The following is a 15,355-nucleotide window of genomic DNA, read 5'->3' on the forward strand; positions in this document are numbered from 1 at the left end:
TGAGATGGTTTTCTAAACTTGGTACTTTTACTTTGTGCCATGTTTTATATCCACTACATTAAATATATAGCAGTATAATCATTTACATGGTCCATTGCCAAAACACAGAAACGATGATGCTCATTTACAACTGTGGACAATATCCAAATAAACCACTGATTATGTCCTGCCAACTTAAGTGGATAGAGGATTTGGAAGAAATACACAAGACTGTGGAAGTATATTTTCTATTTTAATTTGTTTCTGGACATCCAGATACATATCATAAATACTTGATTAGATTGGTTGGATTTTTAGAAATGTAACTTTTTTCCTCTCAATATTTTGTACAGTAATTTAACTCTTTACTAAAGGCCAATAGTTTTAGATTACTCTTGATTTCTACAAGTGCTGTTTTAATTCTTATTAACCACCTACTCAAATTATTGTCAATTCATTGTTGTGGATGATGTTTCACTAGAATAGGGATTTAATTTGGTAGGACATTTAGTATAGGATTCTTGTTCAGATGGATATTTCCCAGTTATATGACAAGTACCCAGGAGTAGAACTTTGTCAGTTGCTTCCAATTCCCCATATTTATGTACATTTTATTCCTCACCATTGATTTTGGTTTCACAGTGAAATAGAAGACATTCCTGTATAACCTTTTTTCATGAGACATTCGGCTTTAGTGTAACAAATATCTATGAAAGTATGGAGTTAATATTAGAATTAAATATTTTAATACATATAAGAGACCACACAGAATCTGGTATGTAGTATTATAAAAGTCATACACAAGGCCTGCGATGTAGAACCTAAAAGATACCTATGATGTTGGTGATGATGATAATGGTGATGATGATGACTATAACGTAATACACACTTATCAATGTCATTTTTACATAATGATTTAAAGGGAAAGTCATATAATTAAAAACTTTAAAACATTTAATCTTTTAAGTTTGTTTTAAATTTCACATAAATCTTCAAGCTGACGCATAAAACTTAAAATGTGCTCAGTATGAGGTATCATCAACAGACCCTCAGAAGCATGAGCATGTAAGTTTCCTTTGCATTCCTGGAAAAATGTGAAACATATACATCCAGGGATGCTGCTAAACGTTTGCACCATTCTGAATTATCTGAACTCCAGTCTGGTCAGGACAGACCACCTAACTTCGTCTATTCCTTTAGTGTTCATTACTTGCATTGACAGCATGAATTTAACTGCCTATGATTTATCAGTATATGATGAGCTTTAAGAAATTGTTTCTATTAAAGTCAAATGGCTGGATAAGTATTTCTGTACTTTTTAAAAGGCCATTATTTTAGACACTGCAAATTCTGTCCTGTCTTTTAAATAAAGACTCATTCAGAAACAACTGCTAGTAGTGTTCAGTGCTAGGAAAAATGTTGTTTGGGGAATATACATTTCTGTTACATTGTAACCTCTGTCCTGAATGCCACACACATATACCGGGAACAGGCACACGTATATGAGGCCTGAATGTGCCCTTCACACCTGCTCCCCTGAAAGTCTTTCCTTGGTTCAGGTAAAGGAAAATCCATTCTTCTCATTGCTCAGACCCCAAAACTTTCATCACCCTCGACTCCTGTCTTTCACTCATACTCCACCTAATCCCTTGGCAAAACTCTGTCAGCATGACCTTCAGCATATTTCCAGGCTCTGAGGACCTTTCCTCATGTCCACTATTTCCAGTCTGGTCCAAGCCACCGTCATTTCTGCTTACAGCTGTAGGCTTCTAACAGGACTCTTGCCTTTTTTCCCCTTCAATCAATTTTCATATGGCCGCCAGAGTGATCCTTTGAAGTGTACATCACATTACTAGTGTTCTGTCCTTCTCTGTTCCAGACCCTGCAGCGGCTTCCTTCCTCAGGGGAGTCTTTAACCACGACCCTCAAGGAGCAGAGTCAGCCCCTATCCTTCTGTTTGCTGAGTTCACCTTCCGTGACAACCCCCTGTCACTCACACTGCAGTAACCATACCACCCATCGGTCTTTCTCTAGCCTGCTGGGTGCCACCCTTCTTAAGGCCTTTGCACTCCTACAAGGTTTCTTCTGCCTATAGTGCTCTTGCTCCATTACTGAATGAGTCATAACAGCCCTTTCTTCAGGTCTTGACTCAAATGGCACCTTCTCAGTGAGGCCCTTCCTTCTCCTCTATCTAAAATTTTATCTAGCACTTCCCTAAACACTGTTATCGTCCATGTAAATTTTCTCCTTTGCCTTTCTCTAACATAGCATAATGTCTTCATTTATCTTTTTCTTTTCTCCCCAAGTAGAATATTAGCTGTATGAGGGCAAGGAGCTTGGTCAGTGTCGTTTACTGCTCTATCTCCACAGCCCAAGTTAATTCCTAGCAAATGGAGACATTCAACACATATATGTTGAACAAATGAATAATTCAAGGTTGGTTTTGGCTGGTGTTCTATATTTATGGTTACAGAAGTAGAAATAATGCAGATTGTTTTCTTCTTGCATGCCATATAGGCAGCTTTGGGGTTAAAGTCAAATTCTTACTAAATTATTTTTTTCATTCCCACTCTCCCTGAAGTATTTGTTTAATTAACTACAAATCTTTTGAATTTATTTATCCAGCTTTTATTTAACACCAATATTCAGGTCACTGGATGAGGCTCTTAAGAGACATGATCCTCCTTAAAAAAACATTTTTAATGTTGATTGATTTTTGAGAGAGAGAGAGAGAGAGAGAGAGAGAGCATGAGAGCGAGCCAGAGCATAAGTGGGGGAGGGGCACAGAGAGAGGGAGACACAGAATCTGAAGCAGCTTCAGGCTCTGAGCTGTCAGCACAGAGCCCTATCCGGGGCTTAAACTTACCAACTGTGAGATCATGACCTAAGCTGAAGTTGGATGCTCAACCAACTGAGCCACCCAGGTGCCCATTGATCCACCTTTTTAAGGATGCTTCCAATTTAGTTAGTAAGGCAAAACTAGCAAATAATCCACATAGAAGGGCTATTTTCAAATATAAGAGAAAGCTGTTTAAGAGGGATTCAGGGGGTGCTTGGTTGACTCGGTTAAGTGTCCAACTTCGGCTCAGGTCATGATCTCACGGTCATGAGTTCAAGCCCGCATCGAGCTCTGTGCTGATAGCTCAGAGCCTGGAAACTGCTTCAGATTCTGTGTCTCCCTCTTCCTCTGCTCCTTCCCCAATCATGATCTCTCTCTCTCAAAAGTAAATAAACATTAAAAAAATTGAAAAAAAAATTCATAGAATACTGTGAGTTTTCAGAACAAATGTGCTCTCATCCCATCCACTGGTTATGTTGGGGTACATAACTTGATTTCAAAAAAAAAAAAGGTTTCCAAGTAAGTTCATTAATCCACACAACCATCCATTAAGAACCATTGATTTAGAGGCATCTGGGTGGCTCCGTCAGTTAAACATCTGGCTCTTGACTTTGGCTTGGGTCATAATCTCAGAGTTCTGGAGTCTGAGCCCCATGTCAGGCTGTGAGTGGACATCGTAGAGCCTGCTTGGAGTTTTCTGTTTCCCTCTCTTTGCATTTCCCCTGCTCATGTACTCTGTTTCTCTCTCTCTACATAAACAAATACACTTAAAAAAAAAAAAACATTGATTTAATAGCCATGTGTATATGCATTGAAGTTACAAACACACACATGTACAGACAAACATGCCTTTCACCTGATTCATCAGGACCTGCCTGGTACACGCTCACTGTAATTGAAGGTTTCCTAACTGAAAGAAACATTCCCAATCTATCAACCTTGGGTAACAATCTGTATTAATATTAAAAATAGACACGTATTTAATTATACTTACTTCCTCCTTATGAGACAGGATGTTCTGGTTGCTTGTTTGTTTTGATTTTTAGTTTGTCAACAAGTAAAGCTGCCGCTTCATCTCCAGCAGTGTCTGGCTTTTTGAGCATTTGTTGTGGCCAGACTGCCCTTTTGCTGTTTGTAGCTGAATGAGCATTTCTGTACTTCCCAAGATACAGTTCTCACACTGGGAATGCGTGCCTTTCACAGCCCGGACTGTTCTCGTGCCTTCTATCTGCAATGGCCATCTCAAGTAAAAATCACACCGGTACCCACTCCGCAGGCCAGTTTTCTCAATCTGCTGCATGCCGCCCTGTGCATACCCCCTTTGAAAGTTTTATTTGTGCCCTTCTTCGGTGGAAATTTCCAAGACTCTTTCGATTAGTTGCCTATTAGTCAATGAAATATAAACCTCTGAATTTTTTTCTTCCTTTTCATTTTTATATTTAGGTAAAGCTGGTTGTATAGACCGTGCACTATAAAACTTTGATATCATTATCATTTTGAACTTGGCCATCACATTCTTTGGTTTTCCTCAGTGTATTCTTTTGCACATTCTGCTTTCCTTTTTCAAAATATTTCAAGAGAATGGGACAGTTAAAAATATTTGCCCTTGAAAAGAAAAGCATCACAAGTCTCAGTTTGGGAATGGGGTGTATCTCTGGGTTCTAGGAGCTAGATGCACACTAATTTACAGTGCTGGAACCAAATGGGTTTAAAATCCTTGTTTTCCCACCAGATGGGTTATTTTAAAATATCACAAAACTTCTGAGGTTATTTACATTACAAATGTGCTTCTTCGCACACATCAAGAATTGAGTACCATGTTTTGACAGTAACTCCTTTATGAAATTATATGTTGCGCAAGTAGAGTAAAATTCAAGTCATTCTCAAGGGAGCAGGCTTATGAATCTGGATGAGGTCACACCTCTTTAAAGATGCAGTTTGATAATCCGACATCAAAACAAAGGAATTCTGTTAATCCTCTCACAAAAGTGCAAATTGCTAATCAGATCCCTGGGCTGGGCTGGCAGCTTGGTAAACAATGAGCTTGGCAGAAGAGCAACTTTGGGCGGATAGATAGCTGAGAAGCTTGGGGTACCAACTTTGCCCCTGTGTTAGCCCAGTTGGGCCTGTTGTTTCGAAACAATTATGTTTGTCAATGGAGGTGGTTCTTGCGGTTATTGTGTTCTTGTGCTTTTCTCCTTCCATGTTAATGATGATGCAAATCAATCTTCCTGTCTTTCACTTCACTTCGCTGGTGTATAGGCTACTATGCCCCTATACTCTTTTCACTTGGATGCTTGTGTCTTTGAATTTTCATTACACATTCCTTTACAAGCCCAGAGGGTTTCCCTTCCTTCCCACAAAGAGTGTGGTGGTATTTGAAAAAGGAAGAATAAATCCTAACCCCACTGGGAGAAAAAAAAAAAAAAACTCTCTTCCAGAAAGTATAATAGTTAGGAATTTATTTATTTATTTATTTTATTTATTTATTTATTTGTAAGTGATAAAACCTGATTTGAGGCGGCTTAAAAGAAAAAGCTGAAATGTGTTGGGGGAAAGGAATACCAAAAAGGCAAGTAACCAAACTGGGGGATGTCAGGAATGGCTTTCGAGGCCTGGCATATGGAGAAGTTGGGACAGCGGAGTCCTACTCTGTCAGGGTTTGATCTCTTTGCCTTGTCTCCCTGTCAACTTTAGAAAGTGATGTTACTCTTTCTTGCTGCAATAGAGATTTTTCCATAGGGAATGAATGTCTCTGTGGATGACAGCTCAGGAATTTCCATCCTACTTAAATAAAATATCTCAGGGAAAGACTCTGATTGGCTTTGCTTACACCAGGTGCTTGCCCTGGACTCATGAACTCTGTGTATACAAAATTTCTCATTTGTCAGAGTGTGGAAGGTGCTCGCTGCTTCGTTTACTCTGTCTTCTTCAGGTTTATTGAAGCATGTAGCAAGCCTGGAAAATTACAAATTTGATGACTGTCTCAGCAAGTGAAATTATTTTGCTCATCTCAGTGCCACCCTTCTAGCTCTCGGTCTGCTTCACCATCTTGGCATTTCCAACTTTCACCCAAACATGACTAAGAATTAACATGAAAGTGAGAAATACAACTTCTTCATTTTAGAAGGGGCTTCTCGTTAAGAGAGTGCACTATTTTGAATACTTCCAGCTAGTTGTGTGTTTTCTATTAGGAGAGTGTTTGGACATTATTTGGGTGTAATGTGTGTGTTGACAAGAGGTGAAAATTATAGTTTTGGTGTGGCATCGTCTTCTATGGTAAGAGCAGTGCGCTTTTGCTGCAGTACAGTCCGGGCTGTGGTTAGCATATTGGTTTTCAGTCAGATGAATGATACAGAACACGACAAATCTACATCTGTAAGAGGAGAAACGCATCAAATGGAGAGGTTTGGGGTAGGGGCTCCCCGGTGGGGCCATGCTACCCACACCCATAGCTTTCTGAATAAGAGCACTGTCTTTTTAAAAGCAATAGGGGGTGAGGATTGAGGGAGTGCTCACAGCGGTAAGTATAACACAGCTGTGCTCTGTTTATGCTTCGGCTACAATAAAAAAGCTATAAAATGTGAGATGTCATAGCTCCACTTTGCTTTATTTATACTATTTCCTCTGAGCTCTGTCACACTGCACATTCATCTGCTAAGTTGCAGCAAGAATGGAGATTAAAATATCACAGCTCAAAATAGGAGTCAAGCGGAAGGAGATTCATCATAGCCCTATTAAAAATATGTAAATATGGGAATGAAGTCATTTTAAAGCCATACAGCACTGCTCCTCCTTTATGAGTTGAGATCCCTTGAGCAAGTGGTGGGCCATGCAATGGACAGAGCTGGGCACTTGCTCACCATTTCTTCCACCCATGGAAATCTTTTTAAGATTAAAGGCTGTTTGAATTGCAAATTATGCATGTTTTCCTATAATCGTGCCTAAATTAATAATGGGAGGAAATCTGATGCGAAACAAGGAAACAAACGGTTTGGTAATTAAAGATTATATATTGTTCACTTAATTAGAATTTATTAAAGTTAATATATTAAATCTCCATTTTGTCCCTGGTTATGAATGCCATTTGAGAAACCTCCAGAAGTATCCCTAGATAGGAAAAGTTCCAAGAAGGAAACTGAGGATTGGAGACATAGTCTAACTTTCCAGAATCCAGTTACTAATGATAAAGCTAAGGCGGGAAGAGAGGGTTCCTCCCTAAAACTCTGTTAGTAAATGACTTCATATTCTTATCTCTAGTCCTGACAAAAATTCACCGTCTGCTCTCTCTATGGTGTGCTTAGGTGAGGAAGGAATGGGCTTTTTAGATGGGTAAATCTCCATTGGTATTTATTAACATGGCTTTTATGCTTTTTTCTGTGTGGTATTGAACACACGGTATGTTTTGGCCTCCTTATTGTCCATGTGTACCATCATAGTAATAATACACACCAAGTATTATTTTACTTACTAGGTACCAGGAAGGTCCTCTGTGTTTGCTTTGCAGTCATTATTTCACTCCTCACAGCAACCCTTTGCAGTAGGTATTATTCATTATTCTTCACATCTCATAGACAAGGAAACTGAGGCGAGGATCACATATCTGACAAGTGAGAATAGGAATTTAAACCGATCAGGGTGGCTTCAGCGTCAGCACTCTCCGCTACCAAGGCCTTTCCAAAAGGATTAGAAACCACCATGAAGAGCGCCAAGCTGACAAAGAGCAGTCCTGAGTTCCAGACACTGGTTTTTCGTTACCCTAGCACATGAATTCTCCTCACCTGTAGAATGCAGTGAGGAAATGATCATGTTCTTTACAGTTTCACTTTGTGTGCATGTCTGTACTACTGCCTCATGAAAAAGTTTTTGAGGATTAACTTTTTTCCGCAGTCTTAATTAACTTTCTTCTTAGAAATGGCTATGGTGAGCATTTCTAAAATATAGTGATTCTGGAATTTGTTTTCTTTTTTTAAAATCTTTTTAAAAGTTTATTTCTTTTGCGAGAGGGCAAGCAAGAGTGTGAACAGGGAGGGACAGAGACAGAGAGAGAGAGAATCCCAGGCAGGCTCCATGCTGTCAGCTGAGTCTGACACGGGGCTTAGTCCCACAGACTATAAGATCGTGACCTGAGCCAAAATTAAGAGTCAGATGTTCAACCAACTAGGCCACCTAGGTGCCCCTAATCTTATTTTTTAAAATTTTCTGAGTAGGCTTCATGCCCAATGTGGGGCTTAAACTCATGACCCTGAGATCAAGAGGTGTGTGCTCTTACCAACTGAGCCAGTCAGGCCCCCCTAGAATTTATTTTGTCTTGTACTTTTCACTGTGTTTCATTTACATTCTTTTGGCTACAAATAATAGGAGTATCCTAGTTAGCTGAAGACTTTCTAGCTGTGTGATCTTGAGCATATTTCTTAATCTCTGGTGACAATCTTCTTGTCTCTAAAACGGGTATAATAAAAGTCTATAACCAGAGAATTGTTTTGAGACTTAAACTAGATATGACATGGAAAACATTTAGCATGGTGCCTGTTCAGAGTCACTACAATAAAATATCAGTATTTGATTATGATCAGTATGGATCACTGCCCCTCCCCCCGCAGTCTCATTGAACATCTGTCTCTCACTCCTCATGCAACCACTTGTTTTATTGTGACTGGCCAGTTAACTTTTTTGTGCCTGCATTCATGTGTTAGAAATGTTATGGTAGTATTAGAAGATATCGCCTGCTTGAAGTAGAAGTGTTAGGGCAGGTGGGACTTTGGAAATTATTTAGCTTAGCCCTTTAATATGATGAATATAATACCCTGAAAGAATAAGTGACTTATCTAAAAACACTCAGCTACGTGGTAGAGAATGAAGGCAAAACCTATAGGCCCTAACAGTGGTTTCCTACAGTATACTGCTACCTATGGAGATATTAAGTAGAACATGTGAACATTCTTGAAATTTGTGGAAGGAACCACAATACATGTCTTAATGGCTTAAATGAGGCAAACAGCCATAGTATCTCAGATTTATAGCAACTTAAGATTTTAGATCATGTGTCTTTTTGGCAGATGTCACAGAGGACACTAGGAAATATGCTTTAGGCTGGCAAGGGAGTACAAGTGGTTATCTTTCTTATCGACTCTTAAGAAATTGATGTTCTTGATTTTTTTCCAATGTTGAGCGAGGTGGCATGTGATTTTCAATAGTATGGGAAATGGACCTGATATACTTAGAGAATGTGTAAAGGTAAAAAGGAAAAAAAAAAAAACAACAACGGATTTTTACAGTGATTTGGGTAATTTATATAGAGAAATAATCTGATAAAACATTATGATAATTTTTGAGATGCATCTAATTGATTCTGAATTTATCCACTTATACTCTAATATGCAAAGAAAATGGAGCTGTTACCCTAATGCATTCTTGTTCTGGAGTCCCTATCCTACTGAGCAGATTGAGAGGCATTAAAAATAAATGCAATAAAGCACAAAATAACTCTGTGTCTTCACTATCAAATCAACTCTTGCTGTTTGTTTCTCTATTTCCCTGTCCAGGCCCAGGACTAGGCTGGGGTGAGAGAGGCACTTTGGGTGTAGAATGTAAGGAGGCTTCCCTCTCTGGTGGCAACTTTGAACTTATATGACCCCGAGGGGTTGGCTCCTTACATTTTGTGCCCTCCCAGGTGCCTCACATTCCTCACTTTCCTGCTGCACCTCCCCTGTCCACACTAACAAAATCATCTCGAGGGGTTTATGCATCATTGTGGCTGGCACGGAGTGCGAGCACCATATCTAAGGCTGCTGGCCCTGGGGTTGTCCTCTGTATCCTTCCTGGCTTCTGCCCTCTCATACTGTCTCTATCTGTAGAGGCCTCTGTTCTTGATGGTGTAGTTGGTCCCAGCTGGATTTTGAGCTGGAGCAGCTGCTACTGACCTACTATTACCTTGAACTTGAAGTCTTTCTTCCTTTTCTTATCCGGGACTTTCTCAGTCTTCCTCTGCGCCACGCTTGAGTGTGTATGCACGCACGCACATGTTGGGAATGAAGATGATGGAACAGAACACAGAAATTGTTAGGTCCTGTCTTCATGCACACAACTATGATGAATAGCCGATTTTAACTCAGTCTACCTGGGAACCTTCCTTCCTCATTGTTTTATTTTTCCTTCACCAGGTTAGATGGGTACAAGACTTACAACAGGGATTCTGTGAGAGGCCTCTGACCTCCCCCATCCTCTCCCCATCAAGTGATGTCCATGAAAGAACTGTCAGCCCATAGGCCCTTAGATTCCTTTTATCCAGCTGACATTCTCCTGCCCCATCTCCTTATAGGATAAATACAAGATGTGCAGGAAGCCTGGCCCCTGTCTCTGAGCTCTGCATCTCTCCTGGCCTTAGTCTTCTTTTCCCCTTCCTCCCGAAGTACATGAGAGTTCCTATATTGGCTCTGTCTGTCAGGATCCACATTTTGCTTTTGTTTTCTCACAGGGTATGTTTTGGAAAACTTGAAGCAACTTTTCACTCTCAAATTCTGTCATTCAAGATTGTTGTCTCACTAGGTAAGCTGATTAATAGCCTCTTTGTTCTAAATAGTAGCTGACCTCCCAGCTTGCATTCTGGAGTCTTCAAAGGGCCAGACCTCCAGGAGCTCATAATTGAGACAGAGTATATGAGGGTCAGGAGGAATTATCATCACAGCATAGCATAGCATACGTAAGATGTGTGGGCTAGCACAGTCTCTCATTCCTTACCTCCCAGACTAGTTGCTACTCTCAAGTTAGGATATTCTCTCTCCATTATATATATAATATATATGTATATAATGGAGATATGCAGTGTATGTATACATATATACACACATACACTGCATACCCTACTCTACAGAAGGAAGTAGATCTAGGGTTAGCTCCTCTCAAGAGGAACTACTCATTCATAGTCTCTTATCGACTCTAGGAGTTTGGGATGTATACACTTCTTGAATTTTCTCCCTATATTCCTGCTTATGGAGGACTCAGGCATGTAATCTCATGCAATTTATTACAATATGGTCAATGTTATTATATGATTAGGAAAAGTATTTTATGGGAACACAGAGAAGGGGTGCCTAATTTTACCTAAAATTGTCAAAGTGGGCTTCCCAGAGGAGTGAAGCCAAGTTAAGGATTGAAGATTAATTATAGTCAGGCACCTGGGTGGCTCAGTCGGTTAAGTGTCCAACTTTGGCCCAGGTCATGAGTTAATGGTTTGTGAATTCAAGTCCTCCTTTGGCTCTCTGCTGTCAGCACAGAGGTTGTTTTAGATCCTCTGTCCCCCTCTCTTTCTGCCCCTCCCCAGCTTGCTCGTTCACTCGCTCTCTCTCTCTCTCAAAAATAAATAAACATTAAAAAAGTTTAAAACATAGGGGAGCATGGGTGGCTCAGTCGGTTAAGCATCTGACTTCAGCTCAGGTCATGATCTCATAGTTCATGAGTTCTAGCCCCGTGTCGGGCTCTGTGCTGACAGCTCCAGCCTGGAACCGGCTTCGAATTCTGTGTCTCTCTCCCTCTCTCTCTGCTCCAACTCCGTTCCTACTCTGCCTCTCTCTCTCTCTCTCTCTCAAAAATAAATAAACATTAAAAAATTTTAAAAATAGTCTTTTATGAATAAGAAGGGAACTTTTTGTTTGAAAGAACAAAGCTCAGTGAAGAGCAAGACCTTGTCTGTCATACTTACCATTGTGTCCCTATCACCTAACACAGAGCTTGGTGTATTGTAGATGCTTAAATATTTAGTGTACAAGTGGATGAATGACTTTTTCTCGAGGGCGATGAAAATTGGTTATTTTGAGTAGGGGTACCACGTGATAAGATTTGTGTTTTATTAAAAATAACATGGCAGCATTGTAGTAATGAATGTGAAGAGAATGAGACAGGGGCAGCTGTTGCAGCATGTTCTATGAAGACTCTCAGGAGATTCCTTTTAAATGACCTCCAACCTCTTTCTAGACACATAGTCTGTCATTCTGCACTGAACATCTGGTCGTTTCCCGTGTATGCCTCAAGAAGGTGTGAGCACTTCTTGTTCCGACCCCTTAAGAAGGCTCAAGAAAATCCAGAGATAATTCACAGTGTATTTAAGTTACTTTCTCAACACCTTCCATATAGGAGACACAGAGTTGAAGTTACCAAATGATCTGTTTTATAGAGAATAAAAACATTCTTGTCTTAGTCCATACTTAGTCTTAGCGAAGATGATAGAGTCACATAAACTGAGTGACTTATAAACAACAGAAATTTATTTCTCACGGTTATGGCAACCAGGAAGCCCATAATCAAGGCATATTGTGTCTGGAGAGAGCCCATTTTCTAGATGGCCATCTTTTTGCAGCAACTTCACATGGTTCGAATGAGTAGGAAGCTCTGTGGATCGCTTTGATAAGAGCAGGAATCCCATTCATAGGGGCTCCACACTCATGAACTATATACTTCTTGAAGACCCCTCCTCCTAATACCATTACATTGGACATTAGGTTTTAAAACAGGAATTTTGGAAGACACAAATATTTAGTCTATAGCTTATGGTATAGTATCTTGTCTGTAGTTCTTGTTCAGAGTGGGCATATGAATTTTCAGTATTGGTTATGGTAACCTAGGGCTTACACGGTGAATGAATCCTAGCACATAAGTGATCCCTATTTTCAGAGTAAAATTCTGAACAGAGGTCAAACATACACAGTTTTGTTCTTATGTATATTAGTTTTCTATTGGAGTGTGTCAAATTATCAAAAACTTAGTGGCTTAAAACAGTGACTGTTTTCTACTCATAGTTCTAAAGGTCAAGAGTCTAGCATGGCATGGCTCTCTCTGCTCAGAGAACCACAGGCTGAAAACAAGGTTAGCCTGGTTGAGTTTTCATTATCTGTACCTTCCTGGGTAAAAAAGAAATTTGCTTTCAAGCTCATTCTTGTTGGCAGAACTCAGCTCTTTGTGGTTGTAGGACTATGGTCCCTATTTCCTTGCTGGCTATCAGGGGTGGTCCTTAGCTCTCTAGAGGCTCTGCAGGTGTTCCCTCCATACTGAAGCCAGTGATGGTGTGTTAGATCCTCCTTATGCTTCACGTCCCCATCTTCTTCTGTTGTTGCCCTTTAGAATGAGATTTAAAAGGTTAGGTCCACCCAGATAACCCCCTTGTTTTAAAGTGGACTGTGTTATATAATATAACCTATTCATTAGAGTAAAATCCATCATATTCACAATCTAGGGACTACGCAGAGCATGTTCCTCAATTGGGAAAATTTGAGAGAGGCATCTTAAATTCTGCCTACCATACTTGTATTTATAATATTAAAAAAAAAATACCACCAACAAGATTCTGAACAGCCTCTTGCAGAGTGCAATCTAAGCACTTAGTAAAGGCACAGATTAAAATGTGATTTCATTAATATTTTGTTTGAAAACTAGCACACCTTTTAATGATGTTAGTTTTTTAACATCTAACCTTGACAAACTACTACAAATCTTTAGAAATTTTACTTGTTTGTGACTCATTCACTTCTGAATATTACTACCATTCTTATTACCAAAACAAAACCAAAAAGAAACATGCTTCTGCATTTACTACTGGGAGTGTGGTGGTGGGGGTGGTTTTTATTTGTTTGTGCAAGGAAAAACAAAACAATGTCGTATAATCTATTTATAAACACTGTCACTTCAAAGTGATTTTTAATAGTGAGAGTTTTGTTAAGGTAACTTGAGTGGTAAAGTAAAATATCTTTCAAAGTTTGGGGAATTTCTAGATTTAAATAAGGAAGGTACAAGAGTTTAACCAACCGTACGATTAGTCAATTACCAACTCGGTCAACTAAAAACACATTTCTCCACATACTCCTCACTTCTTACATCGACTCCAAGTTTGAGACGTTTCTAAAACCACCTTCAGGTTTGACAATTTGCTAGAAGTATTCACTAAAAGCGATGGTACTCAAAGTTGTAGTTTATTACCGGGAAAGGCTACAAATTAAAATCAGCCAGAGGAAAAGGTATATGAAGCCGAGTTTCAAGCTGTTAAGTATAGGCTAAGGCTGAGTCTGAGTTTGAGGCCTGAAGAACCAACCACAGAGCTTTCATTGACTTCTCCTGATAGAGTCAGGAGACATTACTTCCCCAGCATCAGTGTGACAACATGCATTGTCAACTAGACAAGCTCACTTGAGACTTTGGCGTCCAGAACTTTTAATGGGATGTGATTACATACTACCCAAATTGTTGACCTTTAGTCTCCAGTCCTTCCTGGATGTCACTGTTGGGTTGATACCTTTAGTCTCTAGTTCCTTCTAGAGGTAAAACTGATAGTGCGTGGCCTGAAGCCCTCACCCAAAATCACACTGTTTGTTCTGTGGCCAAAGCCCTCTGGCAAGCAAAGACACTCCTGCCAGATATGACATGTGGAGGGCCTAGAGATCACCTCTCAATAGCCAAAGACAGAGCCATGTCTTTCTTTGGATAAGGTTAATTTTTTACTACACAGAAAAGGAGGGAGGGAAAGAGTAATGAATGCAAATAGTAGTTATCACTTATTGAGAGCATCCTATGTGTCAGGCAGTATGCTAAGCACTGTTTCCTTTAATTCTTTGAACATTATTGGAAAGATGCTTTAATTATTTTTATTTTCAAGACAAGCTGAGATTTTTCAGATTAAGAAACTTATTCAAGACAATGGTGGAACCAGGATTTAAACCTACATCTGCCTAACTCAAAAGTACATGATCTCACTTTACTCCATTGCCTTCACCAAAACCAAAGGACAATAAGAATATATAATAAGAATTTAAAAGCAATTATTCTTGAGAATGGTTTTCAGAATAGTCACTCGAATGTATAAGAACATGCACTGCTATTTTAATAATGTAGGATACAGAGGAAGAGGATTAATATAGAGAATGGTTATGTCATTGAATTCATACCTTCCAAATGGATTCCAGTCAGCACTTTATCATTTAATTAATTCAAACACATTTATGGGATATGCATTCTATTTCAGGTGCTGTGCTGGCCACTGGTGACCCAAAGATGATGACAAATACGTTCCTGTCCACAAGGAGCTAGCAAACCACTGGGGTATGTAAACTGTTTCTTTTATTATTATTTTTTAAATATTATGTTAGTTTTTAAGGAAAACAGAGAGAGTGTAATATGTAAGAAATATTTTGCATACGAATTTTGCAAGCATTTAGAACAACGTTTTTTGACTGGGTGATCTAATGATAAAGTTACTGGTTTGGAGATAGTTGTGAAGATAAGTATCAAGTAATTAAACTCAGCTTCAATAGTTTTGTATATTCTGTAATAATAGGATAGATCTTTTTTTTGAAAAATTTTTAATGTTTTTTATTTATTTCTGAGAGAGAGAGAGAGAGAGAGACAGCATGAGCAGGGGAGGGTCAGAGAGAGAGGGAGACACAGAATCTGAAACAGGCTCCAGGCTCTGAGCTAGCTGTCAGCACAGAGCCCGATGCGGGGCTTGAACCCACCAACCATGAGTTCATGACCTGAGCTGAAGTCCGATGCTTA

At 39.4% G+C, this 15,355-nt stretch overlaps 1 long non-coding RNA gene across 1 annotated transcript in view; it reads left to right on the plus strand.

Annotated features, from left to right (window-relative positions):
• The window catches only part of LOC120235986, a 178,072-nt gene extending 163,169 nt beyond the window's left edge, over positions 1-14,903 (plus strand). The window contains exon 3 of the long non-coding RNA XR_005529560.1: positions 14,826-14,903. This is a non-coding gene — a long non-coding RNA (uncharacterized LOC120235986). The remainder of the gene's footprint in view (positions 1-14,825) is intronic.
• Positions 14,904-15,355: the final 452 nt, after the last annotated feature.

Source organism: Hyaena hyaena, unplaced genomic scaffold (genome assembly GCF_003009895.1).
Source record: "Hyaena hyaena isolate Hyena2069 unplaced genomic scaffold, ASM300989v1 scaffold_143, whole genome shotgun sequence".
NCBI lineage: Eukaryota > Metazoa > Chordata > Mammalia > Carnivora > Hyaenidae > Hyaena > Hyaena hyaena.